The sequence below is a fragment of the Mauremys reevesii genome, linkage group 10 (genome assembly GCF_016161935.1).
Source record: "Mauremys reevesii isolate NIE-2019 linkage group 10, ASM1616193v1, whole genome shotgun sequence".
NCBI lineage: Eukaryota > Metazoa > Chordata > Testudines > Geoemydidae > Mauremys > Mauremys reevesii.
The window spans coordinates 73,594,301-73,616,127 of record NC_052632.1 but is presented as its reverse complement, the minus strand read 5'-3'; the positions used below and the strand labels follow the sequence as shown (position 1 = coordinate 73,616,127).

Below are 21,827 nucleotides of genomic sequence, written 5' to 3'. Positions count from 1 at the left end.
TTCCTTCCGGCCCAATAGATAAAGAGGTTATATTCTGAGGGCCCAGCACTAACTGGTGCTATAACCTTCCCTTTACTAACGTCACTTAGCAGATGGAGTCACTGAGAGATCCTTCAGTTTAAATGAACGGCTTGCACTGGAAGGGCCGCAGTCTGGGCTACTGGCAGGGTTTTCACGGCTGATGGCCTGGAAAGAGCGGGGGAAGAAGAGGTTGGCAGTGAGATTTCATGGCTGTGGCGCCGGTCCTCTATGCCAGCAAAATTACCAGGCTGAAATCCTGGAGCTAGATAGGGCAAAGCTGTTCAATGCAAACAATTTAATTGATGAATGTAGCAAATTCCCCACAAGAAGGCTTCGACTTTTACTAATCTGTTCATTGTGTGAAATCATTTGGCACACGGTTTATGCAAACATCTCAGCCTAGGGGTTACTCCTCAGCCTCCTGTACTTGCTACCCAAAATTCACCTGCTTGTGCTGTGCAATAGTCACATGCTATTCTTGCTGTTTTCTGATGGGATGACTCCCAAGACACTGACTGCTCTCAGGGTGGCTCTGCTAATACTTGTGTAAATACTTATCTGTGCAAATATTCGTGGCACTTTCCCTTCCTGCTGCAAAGAGCCTGTGAATACAAACTTGCTTGCATGAATGTTTGCAGGAAGTGGTAAGAGAGACTACACATTTTGCCAAAGCCAATGCGTGGCTTTCATTGGAAGGTATGTTCCCAGACACTAGGTTGACAGCATTTGGCCAGCTCTGCTAGGCTGGGGCAGAAGGGAGGTGGAACAGACAGAGGGAGAGGAAGGCCATTCATCATGATTATCCAGTCTGCAGTGAGCAAAATCCATCTCTTGTTGTGTCCGAAGAGACCCATCCCAACCTGTTCAGCTTAATAATTCTCAAATCGCTTGTTTTCTCCTATTTTGTGGCAGGAATAAAGCCCTTATCCTGCTCTTGCTGCAAGTTCCATTTTACATCCTTGATAACTCAACATTAGACTTTATAACAGTCAATTGAGAAAGCCCTGCGGGAGTCTTTGATATAAATGCCTTCAAGATGCAGGGCTTATAAACTGAGATAACAAAACTGTCTTTTGTCCTTCCTGTCTCAGGCCTGCTGTCTTAGTACTGATGTTTGTAATTCGCTGCCTGGGTCTGGGTCTGTCTCCGTCAATACACAGATTGCTGTCTGTCTGTCATGCCTAGCCAGTAGCCATGTGTTTGTGAACGGGGGTAAATTTTCAAAAGCACCTAATGGGATTTAAGTGCTGAGGTCCCACTGACTTTCAATTAAACAGAGCCTAAGCCCTGGTCTACTCTGGGAGGAGCGGGGTGGAGAATCGATCTAAGTTACGCAACTTCAGCTACGTGAATAACGTAGCTGAAGTCAACGTACTTAGACCTACTCACTGCGGTGTCTTCACTGTGGTGAGTCGACTGCTGCTGCTCCCCTGTCGACTCTGCCTGCACCTCTTGTGGCCCTGGAGTACAGGAATCGACGGGAGAGTACTTGGCGGTCGATTTATGACATCTATGCGATAAATTGATCCTCACTGGATCGGTCGCTGCCCGCCGAACCGGCGGGTAGTGTAGACATACCCTAAGTGGCTAAGTCACTTTTGAAAATGGGACTTAGGTGCTTTTGAAAATTTTGCCCCTGGATTAGGAATTTTCCTATCTTTTCCTGCCTACCATCACTGACTGTTACCTCTTGGTTCCATCTGGCCTCTACCTCTGTCTGTGTGTTTCCAGGACTTCTGTTTGTCTGTCCCTAGGACTGCTGACTCTATAACCATCTCTCAGGGTTTGTCTACACTACAGCGGCACAGCTGTTGTGCTGCAGCTACGCTGTTATAGTGCTAGTCTAGACACTTGCTATGGCTACGGCTTTCTTTGTCCCTGTAGTAAATCCACTCTCTCGAGAGGCAGTAGCTAGGTCGATGGAAGAATTCTTCCATCGACCTAGTGGTGTCTATACCGGGGCTTCATCAGCTTAACTACGTCTCTGAGGGATGTGCATTTTTCACAGCCCTGAGCAACGTAACTAAGGTGACCTACGTTTTAGGTATAAACCAGGCCTGTCTCCAGGGCTGCTGATGTAACACCTTTCACCAGTGCGCAGTTTACTTAAAAGAATAAAAAAGTGGAGTTTGGTAAAATAAGGTAGTTGCCATAAACCTGACTCTACTGGAAATGGAGGCTCTAAGCAAACTTATTCCTGAAGTTGTTATTCTCTTCAGTCTCAACAACCCACTTAAGTAATGTTTAAGCTCACTTTTTAATTCCATCCTTGCTCAAATTCGCCTGTCTTCCCAAGCAATAACACAAAAAAATCTTTTTAATCCAGCTGTGCATTTTCCTATACAAATTTGTTTCCACTAAATTGTTCCCTTTTGTCCTCTTAAAAAGCATATTTTAAATAACAGTGCAAAAAAAATTACACGCTGCCAAAAAAAGAGTACTTCACTGTGTGCCTTTATACAACAGTTATCTCTCTCAATGGATGGATGAAAAACCTTTCAAATGGTTTTGAGGTGGAGACAAGAAACACAAAAATTCCTAGAGCTCCCCGCAGCCAGACATTTCAACAGCCAACACATGGCAAAGACTAATCTTAGAAAACTAAATTATAGAGGTGATGTGAACCTAACGTTCTCTTTCTGCTTTGTGAAAAACCACAGTTTTGTGCAAGTTGGGGTGAAGGCACATACTGCACTTCAGTTTTGGAAAAACCATTTGTTCCGTAATCCATAAATTCAATAAAAGAATGTAAATTCAATCTTAAAAAAAGCGCACCCAACTTTCACCCCAAAAGCCACATTTTAGATAGAAGGGTCATAATTCACGAGTCAAGATGTATCCACCGTTACTGCACAGCAGAGCTGGTTGAATACTGTGTGAGAGAGAGAGCAAGAGAGAGAGGAGGAAAATGAATGAGTATTTCAAGAATTCACTTTGATCTGTCCATTTTCTAGCTGCTTCATACTCAGTGAATACACGTACTTGACCCCAAACTAATGTATGTATTGTAGGCCATGTGCAGCTACCTATTAACCAACTGGAATGACCAGTTTGGAAGCTTGCAGACTGGCCACCTTCATGTATAATGCATATGCTGCTGCTTCTTCACTTGTGAGTTCCTTTAAGTGCAGTTGAGAACTGCAAATAACAAAGGCAAAATTTGCCAAATGCGTTTCTCGACTGCTATTTCAACTAGCTGCATCTCGTAGGAAGGCAAGGGAGTCTGCAGTGTTTCCCTAACTCATCAGAGACAATAATTTTGAGATCTCCCCACTCTTTTGTTAACTATGGCAATGGCTGACTTCATAAAAGTGGCCACTGTACCTGGCCTTCAATTGAAGATTGGCTCAGAGTTTGAATATAGAACACCGCCAAACTTGTGGGGTGTATGGATTGAGGGCTGAGGTCTGGGCCATCTCTGATACTCTGTGGACGTGGTTCCCTTGGTGAACAGAGATAGATGCAGTGATTATGCAGGTGGGTTAGAGGGTAGCACACAGCATGCTTTTGAAAGTGCTTTGTTTAATTCTCCTTGAGATTCCACACTGGCCTGGCCCAGTAGATGCCACCCAGTTTTCAGCCAATGTAGCCAAGCACGTGGGTTACGGTGTTATTGTCACCATGACACTTTCCACTCCTAGCAGGCCCAAGCAGAGTACACAGCTAATCAGCTCATCGTTTCATTGCTTCCCTGTGGATGTGAGCATGGTCCATAGTTAGACTGCACACATAGAAGAGGCCTTCTGGGAACAATCCCAGGCTTTCAGCGTTTTCAGAAAGGAGTGGGAGAGAAACATATCTGGGTTGCTGCCTGCATCTGTGCCAGGATACAAACTGGCCCAAGCTTTCTCCTTTGGAATCTAAAGCTGTCAAATCACCCTCAGGCTCTGTTTCCATGTACCTTACCGCTACCAAGAATGGATTTGACCTTTTTGGTTTGTTATATCGGTATGATCCCCGTACACTGCTTCTCCTTCTTCCCCAGCTGTCCCACATCTGCCTGTTCATTGCAGTTCACTCCTTTCTCCTTTGGTGTGACTGAAAAAGTCTCCTCTTACCTTTGTGCCTGTGTCTCACTGCTGGTTCCTGACATCAGAAAGCTGCGGCTCAGTGGATTTTTCCCGGCTGATGTCATGAATGTTGCCTAATCATCATGTGCATTTGCTGATGGGCACAGGGGATTCGACATTAGGGATCCTTGAGGATGGGTCACCAAGTCCAATATTTGAACTGCAAGAAAAAAAAATATGAGATACATCAGGGACATACAGGAGGGCCAATGAAAGCAATGGATCAGTCACCGCCGAGAGATCAGAGCTATCAAACAGTGGATCAGACACAATGGCAACGACATCCCACATGAAACAACATAAGACAGAGGGGACATCAATTAGCAACAAGATCAGCTGTTGGACCTGGTAAATTAACAGGAAAGCAAGCCAGCCCTTAGAGGAGGAAGAAATCGAAAGAGACCTTTGGAGCTAAAAGGAGACCTGGGACAGACATAAAAACAGGAAATATTTCAGAAAGAAAAACACATTCTGTGCGGGATTTAGGAAAACAGGGCAGTGAATTAAACATCAGAGCAACGGATAGACCTGGGGCAGATCGACAGAGAGATCAGCAGACATAGAACAAATATCAGAGAGATGGACAACCTGAGACAGGCAGCGAGAGACAGACAGACCTGGGACAAGTACTAGGCTATATCCAGTGGTGTCAGAAGCATGCTAGTTACAAGCATGTTTAAATACAGTTGTTGCTCACAGAGTTCTGGCACAGTTCCTCTGACCTGTCTGGATGGTGATTTTTTTCTGTAAATTCTGCCTGCCAAACCATGCCATTGACCGGATCGTCTGCAGTATGATTTTATTGTATACAGCCATAAAATCCACATCCATACTTGTCAGAGAAATTGGGCTAGAACTCCATTAGAAACAACTGTGTTTTAAACATGGTTTTAACTAGCACTTTCCTGATCCCATTGTGGACAGGGCTCTAGAGAGATAACGTACCTCCCCTCCTCCCGAAGGAGAAAAGACAAAAGAAAGGCATCTGTGAGATGGATGGAGCTGAGACAGGGATCAGGGACATGGGACAGAGGCTGGAAGACACCAGAGACTTGTGAAAGACCAAGAGCTAACCTTACAGAGCAGGAGCAGGCCGGTGACATATACCAGGCAAACTGCAAGTCATCAGAACAATGGAGAACACAATTGGATAATCAATCAGAAAGACAAGGTTGAGAGGTATCAGGAAAGGCAACAGATACTTGGAGGTCAGTTAGGAAGTCTAAAATCGAAACTGGAAATAGGAGGACAATAACTCAAAAGCAATGACTGCTTTTCAACAGTGGAACCAGTATTGGCGAGGCGAGGCAGGTATCTGAATGCAGGATCAGTGTTTGGAGTGTAGCAAATGTCAGTGAGGAAAATCATAGACGAGATGAGAACGACTCTGGAATAATGAATCTAGTATCTGAGAGATACACCTTACATGGAAAAAAAGCTGAACAAGAGAAACTTTGAAGAGTGGCTCCGTTTTCGAAACAGCCCTTAAAAATGACCCAGGGGAATTCCATGTTAATTACCTCACAGGGATTCCATACCATGTTTGCTTAGGAGAGAGGGACAAAGATTTGCAGGCCTTGCAAATTCCACCAGGATCTGAATGTAATGTTGGGTATTTTCCAGCTCATGCTTCATCATCAGTAACCTTGACTCAAGAGAGACCTAATCTAGGTGTAATTAAGGCGCAATGGAAGCGCATACCTCTATATACCTCAGCATCTAGATTCTGCAAGTGGAACTTAGTTAATAATTCTGTTGAAGACGTGCAAGCCAGAATAGGATTTATTTCCAGCTCACTCTGCCACAGCGGGATGGGCGCAACAGAGACGGTAGGAGTTCAAGGTAGTACAATTTATTACTGGTACTAACCTAAGCAGAATACACCCAGGGAGCAGATCTGTTGAGCACAAAGTCATTGGTATGGTCACTATATGGAACTTAACTGCATTTTACAAAGACTTTGCATAGTCTTTTTAACAATGGTTAGATCTTAGCAATTGGAGCTGAATGAACAATTCACAGTGAATATCTCTGTCAGTGTTCCCCTCTTTTTCAATCCATGGGATGTTCACACATAGATTTCAAAGTCGTCATATTTATTTGTTATTAGAACTAATTTGCAATTTCCCCCCTGTGCAAATATCACTGTAGCACAGAGGTGGGCAAACTACGGCCCACGGGCCACATCCGGCCCGCGGGACCATCCTGCCCGGCTCTTGAGCTCCCGCCCGGGGCGGCTAGCCCCCGGCCCCTCCCTTGCTGCCTCCCCTCCCCCACAGCCTCAGCTCATCATGCCACCAGTGCTCTGGGTGGCGGGGCTGAGAGCTCCTGTCGGGCAGCGTGGCAGCGTGTCTGGCTCCGTCTGGGCGGTGCTGCTGCCAGACATGCTGCTCTGAGTGGCATGATAAGGGGGTGGGGAGCTTGGATAAGGGGAAGGAGGTTCCGGGGGGTAGTCAGGGGACAGGGGGCAGTTTGATGGGGTGGAGGTTCAGGGGGAGGCGGTCAGGGGACAGGGAACGGAGGGGGCTGGATAGCTGTGGGAGTCCCGGGGGGCCTGTCAGGGGGCGGGGGTGTGGATAGGGGTCAGGGCAGTCAGAGGACAGGGAGCAGGGGGGTTGGATAGGGGGTGGGGTCCCGGGGGATGGTCCCAGGAGGGGGCGGTCGGGGACAAGGAGCAGCGGGGGTTGGCTGGGTGGTAGGTTATGGGGGGGGCCGTCAGGGGGGCAGGAAGTGGGAGGGGGGCGGATAGGGGGCGGGGTCCAGGCTGTTTGGGGAGGCACAGCCTCCCCTACCTGGCCCCCCATACAGTTTTGCAACCCCGATGTGGCCCTCGGGCCAAAAAGTTTTCGTACCCCTGCGCTAGCGTTTCATTGGAAATATTCTTCATTTGAAATTCACGCCCTGTTGATTAGTTACATCACCCCGGTGGTACAGTTTCTGTTCCCCCATCGGATGATTTATGAAACGGACCGGCACAGCACTGTGAATTTCAAATCCGGCAATCAAATGGCCAATTTGAAATTTGTTTTTGGCGAGCAGGTCAGCATCTGAGCGTCATGTTTGTTTTTCCGGCATAGCAGTGCTAGTAAAGCTTGGCAGCCGGACCACGCATGGAAGGCAAATATGAGGAGGCCATGAGTGTGACTGAAATTAAATTCATTTTCAAATCTGAATGAACATCCACAGATCATTGCCCACCTCCTCCCCCACTCCATGATTTGCTTAGCTCTGCCACTGACATGGCAAAAATGGGCAGTGAAACAAGGGGCTTGGCATCATAACAACGGCTTAAACTAAAATGACAGGCATTTTAATGGGACGAGCCATGCCTTCTTCCCAAGAGTCACGGGGAGAGGGGCTCTTGCTGGCGTGATGCTGGAGGTCTGGGTGGGCGTGGCTCCTTCTGGCCTTAAACTCTTCATAGTTCTATGGGATTGTCTAGGTCCAAGTTCGCTCCACACAGGACCTGCTGCAAGGCCGCTGTGGTAACTCCACCCGCCCTCACTGGGACACGAGGCACCAGGCTGGCTCAGGGAAGTGTGGTTTACCTCTCACTGCACCAGCTTCAGGGATCTGCCCCACCGCCCAGGAATACAGCAATGCCAGATTCAACCAACGGTGTCCTGTCTTGGGCAGTGGTGTATGCCAGATTCTTCAGAGGAAGGTGAACTCCCACCCCTCATATCATGCACCTGGCCCTTTGCGCAATGCTGTACCCGGGGCAGCGAGAACTTCCTTCCTGACTGCTGCCGGAGACCAGAACAACGGGTTGTAGGATGGAACGAGACACAAGGTGTAAGGCAGAGATAAGAAAGCCAGAGAGTGAGAGAAGCACCAGGGCAATAGGAGATCGATGGGACAGACATTAGCCTAAGGGAGCCGGCAGCAAAGAGACAGGATCCTTTCCATTCCTCTCTCTATCTGGACAGTGGCAAAGAATGTTCTTTTCATTTAATAACACCTTATTGTTTGTAAATGATCCACCAAGCTATCGGCGCTCCCTTGGCATTAGCGATGTATTTGTGAAGGGAAACGCTGGTGCTGAAGACTGACTCCTAGCAGGATTTTATGAAAGACTCGTCGGGCTCCTAGTGAGTTGCAGCTGTGGAAAACAAACACAGACTGATACAAACACAGAGAGAGGCAGAAAGAGCTCTCTCTCTCTCTCTCTCTCTCTCTCTCTCTCTCTCTCTCACACACACACACACACACACACACACACACACACACACACACACACACACACACACACACACACACACACACACACACAGAGCAATTCATCAGACCAAGTGAACTTGAAGGGCTTGACAAACTCTACCTGGATTCAATTGTTTTTTAAAAGTCTATAGATGAATAATACTCTGTGATACTGAGAGAACCAGACTAATTTTGTGACTCTCCAGTTTCAGCCTGGGGAGGATGGGAGCTGTTGCCCTTAGTATGTTAGTGGGAGAAGGCTGAGGGAGAGAAGGCCGACCAAATTGCTCTTGCTCTTTCAAGGTGACCTGAAAATGAAAAAAAAAATGGGTGTGTCCTTTTTTATTCCTGCCTGTGTGATGCATAAAGCAGGCCCAAAGGGTTTCTTTTTCCTTCTTCTTTACAAGGTTTTTTCCCTGCTTGTTTTCTCAGGCCTTGGCTACACTGGCGCTCTACAGCGCTGCAACTTTCTCGCTCAGGGGGGTGAAAAAACACCCCCCTGAGTGCAGCAAGGTACAGCGCTGCAAAGCGCCAGTGTAAACAGTGCCCCAGCGCTGGGAGCTCCCGGCACTGTAAGCTAATCCCCATGGGGAGGTGGAGTACCTGCAGCGCTGGGAGAGCTCTCTTCCAGCGCTGGCGCCACGACCACACTCACACGTTTAGCCATACCCTTAGATTAGAAATTCAGCTCTTCTCTGCCTTGGAAAACTCTCTGGCTGTTTTGCTACTAGCATTTTTGATACTGTCTCCCACCGCTGCATCACCAGCAGTGCAGCTCCACTACTGGGAGATGACTTGGCAGCTGCAAAGCCAGTGGCTCGTGCATGCTAGCGCTTTCAACATGGAGCAGTGTGGTGACATGCAATGGTGGGAGAATTTAAGGAAAACCCTAGTGTGAAGAAGAGTGACGGAAGCTGGATAATTAGTGAAATGATAACATCATGAGAGTGGAGGGAGAGCTCAGCTGCTGAGAGGCTGCTGAAAACAATCTGTTGCTTGTTTTTGTTAAAACCTATTTCTCTTCAATGCCTAATTAACAATGGAAATGATGTCTTTGGGAAAGATTGAACACTCCCAAGCCTTTCAGTGAGGTCTGAGAGCTCCCAATACTCATCTCTGAGACATCCACAAAGACCAGGGAAGACCATCCTTGACATTTCTGAGGTGAAAAACCTGCAGACAAGAACCTAACTCCCCAATCCTCCATCCCATTCCAAAATGTGCGCACCAGATGAGTGACCAGATGTCCTGATTTTATAGGGGCTTTGTCTTGTGTAGACATTTATTACTCCACACTCCCATCCCGATTTTTCACACTTGTTGTCTGGTCACCCTAACGGACACACGCTCTCCCCTTTCAAGCCTTCTTTAGCCATTAGAAAGAAGTCAGAAAGGGTACACACCCAATTTTTCAAAACCTCTTAGCGGGTCCTTATGGCTGCCTTGAATGCTGTTAGCGGACTGGTCTGGAATGAGCCCAGACTTCAGTACCGAGAAGGGCTCATCCTGTCATCTTTTCTACCTTGTTTATCTTCTGGAGGGGCTGGGACAATGCAAATGGATGGAGGTTCCAGCCTCATGCTGGAACACTTCCGTTCAGCAGCAGGAAGAGCCACTTCAATCATCAGTTGCCTCTCAATGTATATGAATTATACGTGCCCCAAAGGCTCAGTACGCTGCCACCATCTCTCTCTCTTTTTAGCCTTACTGGGAGGAGAACTGAGCCCCTAGTTCCTTCCTGGACGCCTGCCTCTCTCAGCTGCTGCCCGAGGCCTCCTCCCAAGAACGCAGGAATTGCTCACATGCTGGCTGGCTATTGCACACACAGTGAGCCATGAGGCTGACGCCAAACCATTTAAAAGCACAGCAGGAATTTTAATTATGCCCATGCAGTGGGCCCTGATCATTACATACACTATAGAGATGTAGTTACTGTCTTGCAGGTGATAAGAGCCCCGTGACGTACCCCCTCTTGGTCAGGAATGGTTTGTGCTCCAGGGGTTAAGACTGGGGCCTGAGAAATTAGAAAATTAAAACTAAGCATCATCATTCAGGAGTCAAAGGGCAAACCCAGCATTTAGATTCTCAGATGGTGGGCACTAAAGACAAGAGATACATAGGTAGATATTCACCTCGAGCTCTCGGCAGAAACCACCCTGTGAATACAAGGCTACCCTGGGCTCCTGTGATGACGTTTCTATTATACATGCTTCCTCCAGCAGTTTCAGGCCTGAAGTATCTGTCTAATGTTTGTGTAATGCTGAGCAGCTCCACTACCCCATGCAGTTAGATTAGCTATCATTATATCTTGAGAGCACTGGAATTACCAAGTTGCAAAGTAATAGATTGGTACTTATAAGGCACAGCTGGACAGCTTTGGATTAAGTAAAAAATTGGGATTTCTTGTTCTTAACTGCCTTGAACAATCCTGAGCTTGACATATGAACAGCAGATTGTGAAACTGAGCCCTGTCCCTAAATCAGTAGAACATCCACTTCCCCATCTCCTCCCCTCCCCACCGCCAATGCCCGAGCCATTGCTTCAAATCTACTACCATCTTCTGGAGCGTAACCAGATGACTCTAAAAACCACCAATCACCCAAAGAGACAAATTCAGCCCTGCTGACTGACACCAGGCATTAACTTGGCCCAAGGTAACCAGCTCACTTTCTGAGGGAAGAAATCACTACCAAAAAAAGAAAAAAAGCAACCTCCAGACACGCTTGGAAAACAGAAAGCTCATATTTAATTGAGCCTTGCTTATGTCAGGCCGAATGAGCCAAACCCATTGCCGTTTCTGTTATTCGGCATCTATCAAAGTGTAATTGTGAGTCAGAGGAGAATATTCCACATGGCTGAAAGATCAATGGGTTTTAGCTTTTTCCACCTTGACATAAGCAAGGTTCCATTACATACGAGCTCTCTCTTTGAAAACATCGCAGCGGTTTTGATTTTCTTTCCGAGGTGATTCTTTTCCTTGCAAGGCTGCGCTAGGTTGTTTTTTGTTTATTTCTGACACTTCTTAAATGGCTGTTCTGCCAACCTGCTCGACTACGGCTCTGCTGTCGGGTACACTGCTACAGAGCTGGAGTGATTCCAGCTAAATCTACAGCAGCACCAACAGTGAGACTAAGAACAGAATCTGGCCCAGCATCCTGAAGGATATTTAGGACCAAATCTTGATCCTGTTGAAGTCAAGGGGAGTTTTCGATTGATTTCAGTAGGACCAATGCTTGGTGCTTAGACCCCTTGACCCATGAGCCTATGCAGAGCCCCATCAATGGTGTATTGTATAGGCACAAATTGCAGGGCTGAGGCCTTAATTACAACTTGGCTGGGGAGTGGCAGGTGTTTTGAGCCAGCCTCTGTCTTTATAGGATTGTATATTTTCCAATACTGATTTCCATCACATGCCTGACTTGAAACTGTAACAATGAACAATTGCTTTCTCCCTTCTCTTCTAATCTCAGTCATGGAGTCAGGGTCCGCTGGCACTAAACTCAAATGCAAAACGGAAATCACTGCACAGTGACATGTCTGTGTAGCTTCGCTGTCCATTTATTTGCCTTTTCAAAGAGCTGCTGTGTTAAGCAAACATCTTCGCCTGGATCCTATCGGGAGGAGTTTGTCTGGTACGGCATGGTTCCTGTTGGGGTGGGGGAGAGTGACTGAGTGTGTGTGTGTGAGATGGTGGTGGGTGTGTACCATTCTTCTGCTGTGTGTGTGTGTGTGTGTGTGTGTGTGTGTGTGTGTGTGTGTGTGTGTGTGTGTGTGTGTGTAAAATAGCCAGAGCTGGGAGAATACCTCAACCTTTTCTTGAATATTTGCTTGAATTCCAGCAGAGTGGGTACACGTGGTGGCTGCCATGCTGACATACCAGCGATTGAAAGGGGGACTTCCAAAGCTAAAAGCACAAACTGCTACAATTTGAACTAAAGAGTCAAAGTTGAGGCTATAACAGACTCAGATTTCTGCAGACTGGACGCAGAGGGGCACCTGGAACACACTCGCCCCTGGCTAACACTCACTGTTGTGTTGGCTTTCAACAAATAATTGAACATTCCTGCCAGTGAACCCATTTGCTAGAGTAAAGAGCAAATTTGAAGCGAATAATTTCAGACCATGACATCTGAATTGCAAACGTGAGTATTTGCACTTGATGAGCCTACGGACTGAGCTCACCCATTCAGGGAACAGAAACCTTCCACTCAAAACTAACCAACACAGCTCAGATTTTGAATATCAGTGCCACACAACAAGCTGCTCAGGAGGATGCTGCACAGCAAGATTTAACAGTGAAAATTGGTCAGCAAATAATTGCCGATAAAAATATATTTTTGAGACCATCATAAACTGTTCCTGGACAATTCCCAAATGAGAAAGAAGCTAAATCAATCTATTTATTTAACTACCTATGCTAGAAGTTATTCACTGATAGTAATATTTTCAAAAGCACCTCAGGGCTGGATTTTTAAAGGTATGTGGGCACCCAAATATACAGATAGGTGCCTAGCAGGATTTTCAGAAGTGCCGAGGCCCATGGGAGTTAGGCACTTACATGCTTCTGAAAATCCCACTAGCCATCTATCTGCACCTCTGGGTATCTAAATATCTTTGAAAATCTGGCCCTTAGAGCCTAAGTCTCATTTCAAAAGCGACAGACTCCTAAGTGCCTAAGTCATTTTGAAAATAGGACTTTGCTTCCTACGTCACTTTCAGAACTTTTACCTTTACCGCTAGTGAAAACTCACCATCTTTCAAGAGCATCCTAGGAAATGACTGTACAATGTCAGAACTGTTTGCAATTCACCCCAGCATGTTAGAGAACTTTGGCCAGGTTCTCCAATGCTTTACAATGAACTGGCACAAGGAAGACAGAATAGAATTAAAATATCTGTCAGACAAGAGGCAGAGATACAGAAATTCTTTATCTCCCCTCTCCTCTCTCACACACATTCACAGTTGTGGTCTGAGCATCTGACTGAGAGCCGGGAACTCCTGGCACCTGATTGTCTCATCTGATCCACAGCATTCTCATTCGATGCAAAACTGCATCTAATCCTCTCCAAAAAGAGAGGAAATTATACCAAGATAGTTGCCACTTCATAATCCCGGGGGAGAAAGGGAAGAAATAATGCAGTGCACAAGTCTTGCCCGTTTTTCAAGTGTGCTCTAGGGAAAGTGGGCGTGGCCATTCATTAAGGCGGTGTGTTCACGGCCAAGTCTCTTACTAAGTATGACCCTTTCCAGTATTGTCAACCCCAAGCATTCAAAAATCCTGGGTCAGGCCCACCCTAATCATGAGAGCTAAAAAATGATAAATGTTGGGTTCTTTTTATTTGTCGTCTAGCTTTTGAGCCATTAGGGGCCATGTTTTCATGCTTTTCTCTGCAGCCATGAGGGGTAGAGACTTCCTTTTCTTATAAATGAAAGCTGAGATGCTCACATAGTCACATGACTCCAGGAACAGAGCCTTAGGAAAACACCAGTTAATGCAACACTTGTGCTAAACATCACAAGAGTTGGCAGTACTGCCTTCCAAGAGCAGTATAAAAAGGGGAACACGTGAAAGTGTTTCTCAACCAGGGGTATGAGTTCCCCTGGGAGTACGCAGACATCTTCCAGGGGGTACTCAACTCATCTTGATTGTCTTTCAACCTGAGGGTTGCAGCCTCCAGGGAGATCCCAGAGCAGCCTTAGGAGGGGTTGCAAGTGCAGGGCTGGCATTGGGGGAGACAAGCAGGGCAATTGCCCAGTGCCCCATGCTAGGGAGGTGCCGCGAAGCTAAGTTACATGCTTCGGCCCTGGCTGGCAGGACTTTGGTTTCAGCCCCACTGCCTGGGGCTCAGAGTTCAGACAAGGCTCACAAGTGATAAACCGGCTCAACTATCACCCTGAAATATAAGTACAATAGTTATATTCCAATCAATTTATTTTATAATTATGTGGTAAAAATAAGAAATTAAGCAATTTTTTCAGTAATACTATAGTGTGGCTGTGGCATTTTTGTATTGTTAGGTCTGATTTTGTAAGCAAGTAGTTTTTAAGTGAGGTAAAACTTGGGGTGTGCAAGACAAATCAGAGTCCTGAAAGGGGTACCGTAGTCTGGAAAGGTTGAGAACCACTGGCTCAGGGCACTTTGACACCCCACAGGGGAGGTGGTGCGGGCCAGGGGCACTGGACTACCACTCAGAAGATATGAGTTCAAGTCCTGCCTCTGCCATTGCTTTGCTACATGACCTTGGGCAAGCTGCTTCCCTCCTCAAGCCTCAGTTTCCCCATCTGTAAAATGGGGATAATGATACTGCCCTCCTTTATAAAGTGCTTTGAGATCTATGGCTGGAACGAGCTAGGTATTATTATTCACACATAACCTAGAGCAGGTGTAGTCAATTACTTTTTGGTGAGGTCCAAATTTCTTGGTCAAGGTATAGTCAAGGTTCAGACCCAGAGAAAATAATTTAAAAAATTAATAACAAAAATGATAGTCCATTCAAACGCATCAGGTGGGCTGGATTTGGCTCATGGTCTGTCTATTGACTAATCCGGCCTAGAGATTGGGACTGGCACCTTTAATACATCAAAATAAGACAGGCATAAATAGAGAAGGTCATACTGCATGGGTCACATGATCCAGGATGGTGTCCGGAAGATAACTAGGCAGTTCTGCTTACCAGGACGTGAGGTGAAATCTTAGCCCTATTGAAGCCAATGGGAGTTTTGCAACTGTCATTGGTGGGGGCCAAACGTTTTTCACCAGAACATTTTGCATTTCTAGTACCCCTGCTAGATCAAGAACATGGTCACCTCTCAGAGCCAAGGGAGCAGAGCTGGAAGCGCAAAGTTGCTTCAGGGTCTGCTGCCAGGAAGAATTGCCCCCCTTGCAGCCTGCTCATGGCAATGTGCTCAGGCCTATAATGGCAAGGACTTCATGGGAAACCCTAAGCTGCAATGCTGAAAATCCCAAAAGACACGCAAAAAGGTAGAAGCCTGGCTAGAGAACAGCCTACTTCTCTGCACAGAAGAGCAAATGATATTTCAAATGGTGTGGAGAACTTCCAAGAAAGGCTTTGCCACATTAGGGGCACAAGGACAAAGAAAGTCCAGCTCAAATCAACAGACAGCAACCCCAAATTGTAAAGGTGCAGGAAAAACTGGGCACTATGGAAAAAAGAGTGAGAAGGTTGAATTTGAGGCTAGTAGGTCTGCCTGAGAGAGGAAGGAAGAGGACATTGGTTACCTTTTATAAATAGCTTTTTAAAGGAAATCTTTGCCATAGAGGTCTCTGAGCTTGTATTTGAATGAGAAAAAGCACACCACAGCCTTTTGCTAAAACCACCTGATGACAACCCACCAAGAGAGGAGGTAACAAAATGTGTGAAATCCCAAGATAAAGAGGCAGGTTTTCAAATTAACCACAGTAGCGGTCGCTAATTTACAAGAGGGATGGGGGGAGGTGGGGGCAGAATCAGATTCTTCCCTGCTGTCTGTGGTGCCACTTAGAGACTAAGGATGAAGTTTATTCCTGTAAAATGAGAACTGAAAGACAAAAGATCTTCCTTTGCTTTATGTTCTCCTACAAGACTCTTACAACTCTGCTTCTCTGGCGCAATGGAACTCTCCACAATAAGGGCAAAGTTGTCTGTGCAGGAGACAGAACCTTCTCAGGGGCTGGTATAGGATACTGGGATGAACTCCCCCAGTAGCTAAGGACCATCCCAAATCTCAACACCTTCCACCCCAAGTGCAAACCTCATTTCTTTGCCCTTGCTATAAATACAAAGCAACATGTACATTTAAAACAAGCAACCCCTTCCCTCCCCAAAACCAAACCAAACCAAAACCTAAAACCCTACCTAAACAAGACACACCACTGTACATGCTTCTCCCACTTGGGAGGAGATGAGAGAACAAATATGTGACAGTTGTGTAATCACATTCCTTAATACACTCCTGGAAGATGCTCAGATGCTGTGGTGTTGAGCACAATGTAAGAACCTAGATAGAATGGAATAAAACTCTATTTAGGCATCTTTTGAAATTCTTCGGAAGCTGCTATGGTTTCCTGGATCTTCTGGAAAATAAAGATGAATCTAATTCATCCAGGTAGAGCCAGTAGATCTTCACTACAGAGAGAACCCAGAGGATGGGAACAGAGGTGAACTCTACAGATGGGATTTTCAAAAATGCTCAATATTAGCTTCATTCTATTCCCATTGAATTCAGGTTTAATAGGAGCAGAGGAGGGCTAATGCTGAATGCTTCTGAAAATCTCACCCTAAAATATTGGTCCTATATTCTCTGTATATTCCAGGTCAAGTAGGGATTTTTTTAAAAGAAAAGATAGCAGTGTCACCGCAAAGCTGCTGGATGAGAATGTGCTGCGAGTTTATAATTCTACTATTCTTGTAAATTGAGATATGTTAATGCCTGGGGAAGACAAATTTGTTCCCCTTTCTTTATCATCTATACAAAATTTGCATTGGATCAGTAATGAACATCTGAAATAGGGCTACTGGTATGAAAATGTTGGGTACTGTTCCAAGTTACTATTATAATATCCCTAGTAGCGAGTGAAAGGAAGTGGCTAGTTGGCCAATATCTGTATTGTTTAAGAGTGAGCAATGTATCTGGTAGGCTGGGCCGGTAGCATTGCCTATAATTAAGGTTGCCTTACAACTCATTACAAGATCCTCTTTCAGTTACTTATAACTGACACATTTTAACCGTTTGGATTTCAGTCAAAACAGTTCAACCATTTCTGAGAACAAGGCGAAGAACAAAAATGGTGTTTTGCTCATGTTAAAAAATTCTGGTGACCCTTTCTTTAAACTGCTCTAATGCCCCCGTGCTTTGGAATAGGGGCTTGAAATTTGTCAGGGGAGTGACCTTTGTGTTAGGGAAGTGTCGTTTGCCATTCTCATGAAAATCTGCCCAAATTTGGCCAATTTATAAGCCTTGAAAAATCACCATTCACCCACATTCAGGAGAGAATTCTTAGAGAGTTTAACAGCTAAAACCTCCATAGATTCCATCCCTACGGAGCACGCTCCAGCCTGTTAGAGCTCCTAGTGCTGACCATCCCCACAGGGCAACTGAAAATGCTCCAGCCCAAAGCTACAGGGGTGAAGCTGAGTTTTCCCTGCAATGGCTGTTTTCAGCTGCTCCAGACTGGGGTGGGGCTGGGCACTGGAACCAAGAGCAGGGAGCCTGTGGCAGCTGTCATCTACGCAGCATGGAGGAGGAAGTTAAGCCAGGCCAGGGGGAGAGAAAGGAAAAGATGTGGACAAGGAGGCTGGTGGGACTGGAGGAGGAGGAAGAAAAACTAGGACTGGCTGGGAAAAGAAACTGGCAATGGGAGCTGGGGGTGCAGGAAGAGGTTTGGACTGGGAGCTGGTGAGAGAAACGGGATGAGTGGGAGCCATTTGGCTGGAGGGAACACACTGAAATCAGATGAGGAGCTGAAGGCAGGGGGAGAACTGGGACAAGGAAGTGGGGGGGGGAAGGTGGGCATGACTGAGATTGGATGAGGAAACTGAGGATGGAAACTAGAAACCAATAGGCAAGGGAGAAGAGAAAGACCAATTGGAAGAGGAACCAGGAGTGGGGAACTGGTGTTACCCAGGGTTTTCGGAACCCAAAGCAGTGGTAACTTAATTGTTTCACGCCGTCAGTGTCAGGAATAAATCAATGGGAACACAGAGCTTCCAGCTGATAAAAGATTGATACCAGTAAGCTGCTGTTATCTAAAACTACTATTTATTAGATTTAAGCACATTCAGACATAAGCAATAGGTTTAGAACATCCCAAATATATACCTAGAATCTGAGATGGTATTGAGTAATTAGCAGCAGGTCAGCGATGGCCAGGGCTGCCCAGAGGGGGGAGAAAATGGGGCAATTTGCCCCAGGCCTCGAGCCCCACAGGGGCCCCCATGTGAGTTTTCAGGAACCCCCAGGAGAGTTTTCGGCGGGTCCTGCAGTGCTACCGAACACACTGGGAGCGAGTGAAGGACCTGCTGCCGAAGACCTGGAGCTTCTTCTGCTCCAGGTCTTCAGCGGCAATTCGGTGGCGAGAGCTTCTTCCATTCTGGGTCTTCAGCAGCAATTTGGCGGTGAGGGCTTCTTCCGCTATGGGTCTTCAGTGGCAGTTCGGCAGTGGGTCCTTCACTCACTCCGAGACCCACCGCCAAAGTGACCCGAAGACCCGGTGCAGAAGGACCCCCTCTGCCGAAGACCCCAGGCTCCCTGAATCCTCTGGGCAGCCCTGGCGATGGCTGGTCACTTCCCTACTGGGGAGTATGGTGTCAGGAAAAAGTCTCTCAGGATAGCTTCAGAGAACAGTGCCAAAGTACACTGTAGCATCTAGTCTTTTTATAAATATTTTTTACAAAACACACAGCTCATAGTGACCCTTACTGTGTCATCACCTCTCCTAACTTCAGTAAATTACTTATCTACAAAACATTCCTAATCATCTTAGTCATAATAAGCTTCTATATCAAAGGCACCCCAAATCAAGGTCTCCATCCACTTATTTTCTTTCAGTCTCAATTTGTTGACTCTTTTCTCCCTTCCTCCCATTCTAATTAGCAGAAACTGCAAGCCTGCAGCTAGTATTTGACCTTGCTGCCAGAAGCCCTGCTTGTCCAAATTAACCCTGAACTGTGTGGAATTCTATTTTATTAATTCATGGTGGCTGAATGCACAGATATGGTTGCTTGATCAAATTCTGGGGTAACATCCTTATCAATTCCAAGGCAACTCTGGGACTGGCTGGACTTGGAGACTGGGACCTTGATGAGAAGCCTGGGGAGTGGAGACTGGGACTATGTAAGCCAGGAGAATGAAACTGGGACATGAAGCCAGGGGTGGAGAAGAGAAAGGGACAGGTTAGAGGGGTGGGAAGGAAGGGGTTAGGCTTGGGGGAAATGAGCAGAAAAGTCTGTGCCTACAAGGGAACACTTCCCGCCACAACCTCAAATGGCACCGGAGATTCCTGGGTCTCACCATTCCTCTGCTGTCAACAAATAGCTATGAAACCCACTTACAAAGTATGTTTCTCATCCTCCCCTAGTACTGATCCACAGAGAGGATGATAACCTACTGTTGCTATCATTGACTATATTAGCTCAAGTGGCAGAGGTCTGTGTGGTGGATCTAAAGAGTCCAACTCAGCTGATGGACCATATGAATGCCAATCAAGACACATAAATTAGGCAAAAAAAATGTTAAAATTGAAAGTTAGGAAATGCCAGAATTAAAGTGGCACAGGCAACATTGTCTGCATATATTATGATACAGTCTTTAATTACATGATCACATACTGAGTGCTTGGCTTTGCAACCTTAGTAGTGTTCTATTAACATAGTTGTTTTGTGTCTATGTATGTGTGTCTGTATATATACTTATATAAAGTATTATTTAATCCTACCTACTGTCTAAAAACAAAAAAATACCGAAATCCACTCTTAAAAAATAAAATTATTTTACAGCTGGGCGACTAGCCAGATCCATTTGTTCACCACCAGGGATATTCTATCTTTAGCAAGAACCTAACTATTCCATCCCAGTAGCATGATTTCAGGATGGATAGATAGATAGTGCTTCTATATAATGCTGTCTCCATGGACAAGCACTTATCTGGGAACAGGTATTCTTTCTATCTGCTTGGCCTGATACTCGTTAATAGCAGGCACACAATTCTCCTGTTAGCGAGTCATAATATTGACTCTCCTATATATATATATATGAGACCAATAATACTTATTAAATAGTCTCTTGGAAGTCTAATAGACTTAATTAACAGAGGCAGTGTTGCTTAGTGGATAGAGCACTGGACTGGGACACTGAAAAGCTGAGTTCTATTCTTGGTTCGGCCACTGACTTGCTGTGTGACCTTGGACAAGTCACTTTACCTTTGTGTGCCTCAGTTTCCCATCTGTAAACTGGGGATGATACTGACCTCCTTGGTAAAGCTCTTTGAAATCTACTGATGAAAAGCAATATATAAGAGTGTAGGACTTTTCTTATTTTAAAATATAATGAGTACTAGTCAAAAGGAAGCTCTCAAATGCAGCTGGTGGATATATGGACAGAATTAAATTCTGGAGAAAGACTCCACAATTTCATTCAATATCCAATATTAATCTTCCTTAACAGAGATTAAGTATGTCGATTGAAAACATTCATATAAAAGTTTATAAAACTTACAAAGACAATATTATTTTTTTCAGACAATCCCATGTAGGCTATTGAACACAATATAAAGGAGGAAAAGCAAAGAATGCACTAGATATTAAATGGTGCCCTAATACAGAACACAAAGCTACTATCACAGATTTATAAAGATGTTCTGGAATATATGAAATCAAATGATTCTGGGTTACTAGTGATGCTACTGTACAGAAAGCACTGAAGGCTGTAATTACAGGGAGATTTCTAGGCGTTCAGAAAAACAATTGTAGAGGATTGCCTTCCTTGAGAAAGAAATAAAAAGACTGGAAGCTCGACGTAAGGGCAGAGGAAAACAAAAGCAACATAGAACACTAAAAAGTGTAAAAGGAGCTCTTACTATATTGCTGAGTAAAATGGCAAAGCTGCAAATAAAACTAGTCAAAAGATTTTTCTATGAAAAGGGCATTAAGATAAAAGGGGTTGGCTTACCTTCTAAGAGGGATGCACCTAGGAAAGTTATCTGGCAAATTAAATTCAAATGGATATGGCAAAATAAATAAATAAATAAATAAATCTGAGAACTGTGAAATCAGGTTTTGAAGATTTCTATGCTAATTTATATATATCACGACATGTAAATTCTTCAGAAGAGATACATTATTTAGAAAAGAAGATGCAATTAGGTCTGAGACAATGCTATTCCAAACTAAAATTGAAAGGGCTACAAATAGCTTAAAACTAGGCAACCACCTGGGACCAGATGGCTTCACTGATAAGTAGAGCTGGTCAAAAAAGGTTCAAAAAGCATGTTTTTCTGGTCAGAAAATACTGGTTTGTCAAAACCAAAACTTCCTGTGAGAACAAATTAATTTTAATGAAATTCCATTTTGGAAAAAAAATAGAAAAAATAGTGTTTTGATGCAGTCAAAACATTCCTCTGATAATTTTGGAACAGAACATTTCAATTTTTGTTTCCATTTTTTTCTTTATAGAATATATTTTATTTTTAAAAAGTAAATGTCATAACCAAAATGAAACATTTTGATTGATCCCAAATAATTGTATTTAAAAAAATTCTATTTCATGGGAAATGATGAAATACTTTGTTTTCATTCCAATTCACAATAAAAACAAAATTTGAAATGATGGAATTTCCTGCAAAATGGAAACTCTGGTTCCTGCACAGTTCTAGTGCTAAGTTTTAAAAAAACGTTTCCCAGGAATAGATCTCCTTATTGAATAGGGTTCGTAAAGAAATAGCGAAAAGGGCAGACTCCTGGAGACTTAGAAGCATGCTATCATTTCTCTGATACACAAAGAAGGAAAACCAACAAACAAGCATAGGTTCTATTGGCTGAT

The 21,827-nt window shown here is 44.9% G+C and overlaps 1 protein-coding gene across 6 annotated transcripts in view; it reads right to left on the bottom strand.

The window, feature by feature from the left end:
• ELFN1 (extracellular leucine rich repeat and fibronectin type III domain containing 1) overlaps positions 1-21,827 on the bottom strand; it is a 171,653-nt gene that overhangs the window by 69,792 nt on the left and 80,034 nt on the right. For 5 of the 6 annotated variants that reach the window (XR_005585842.1, XR_005585840.1, XM_039493125.1 and 2 more), the window contains one exon: positions 4,080-4,251. The gene's annotated coding sequence lies outside the window, so the exon portion shown is untranslated. Of the gene's footprint in view, positions 1-80; positions 187-4,079; positions 4,252-21,827 lie in introns of all 6 variants that reach the window. The other variant, XR_005585841.1, reaches the window with a different exon arrangement.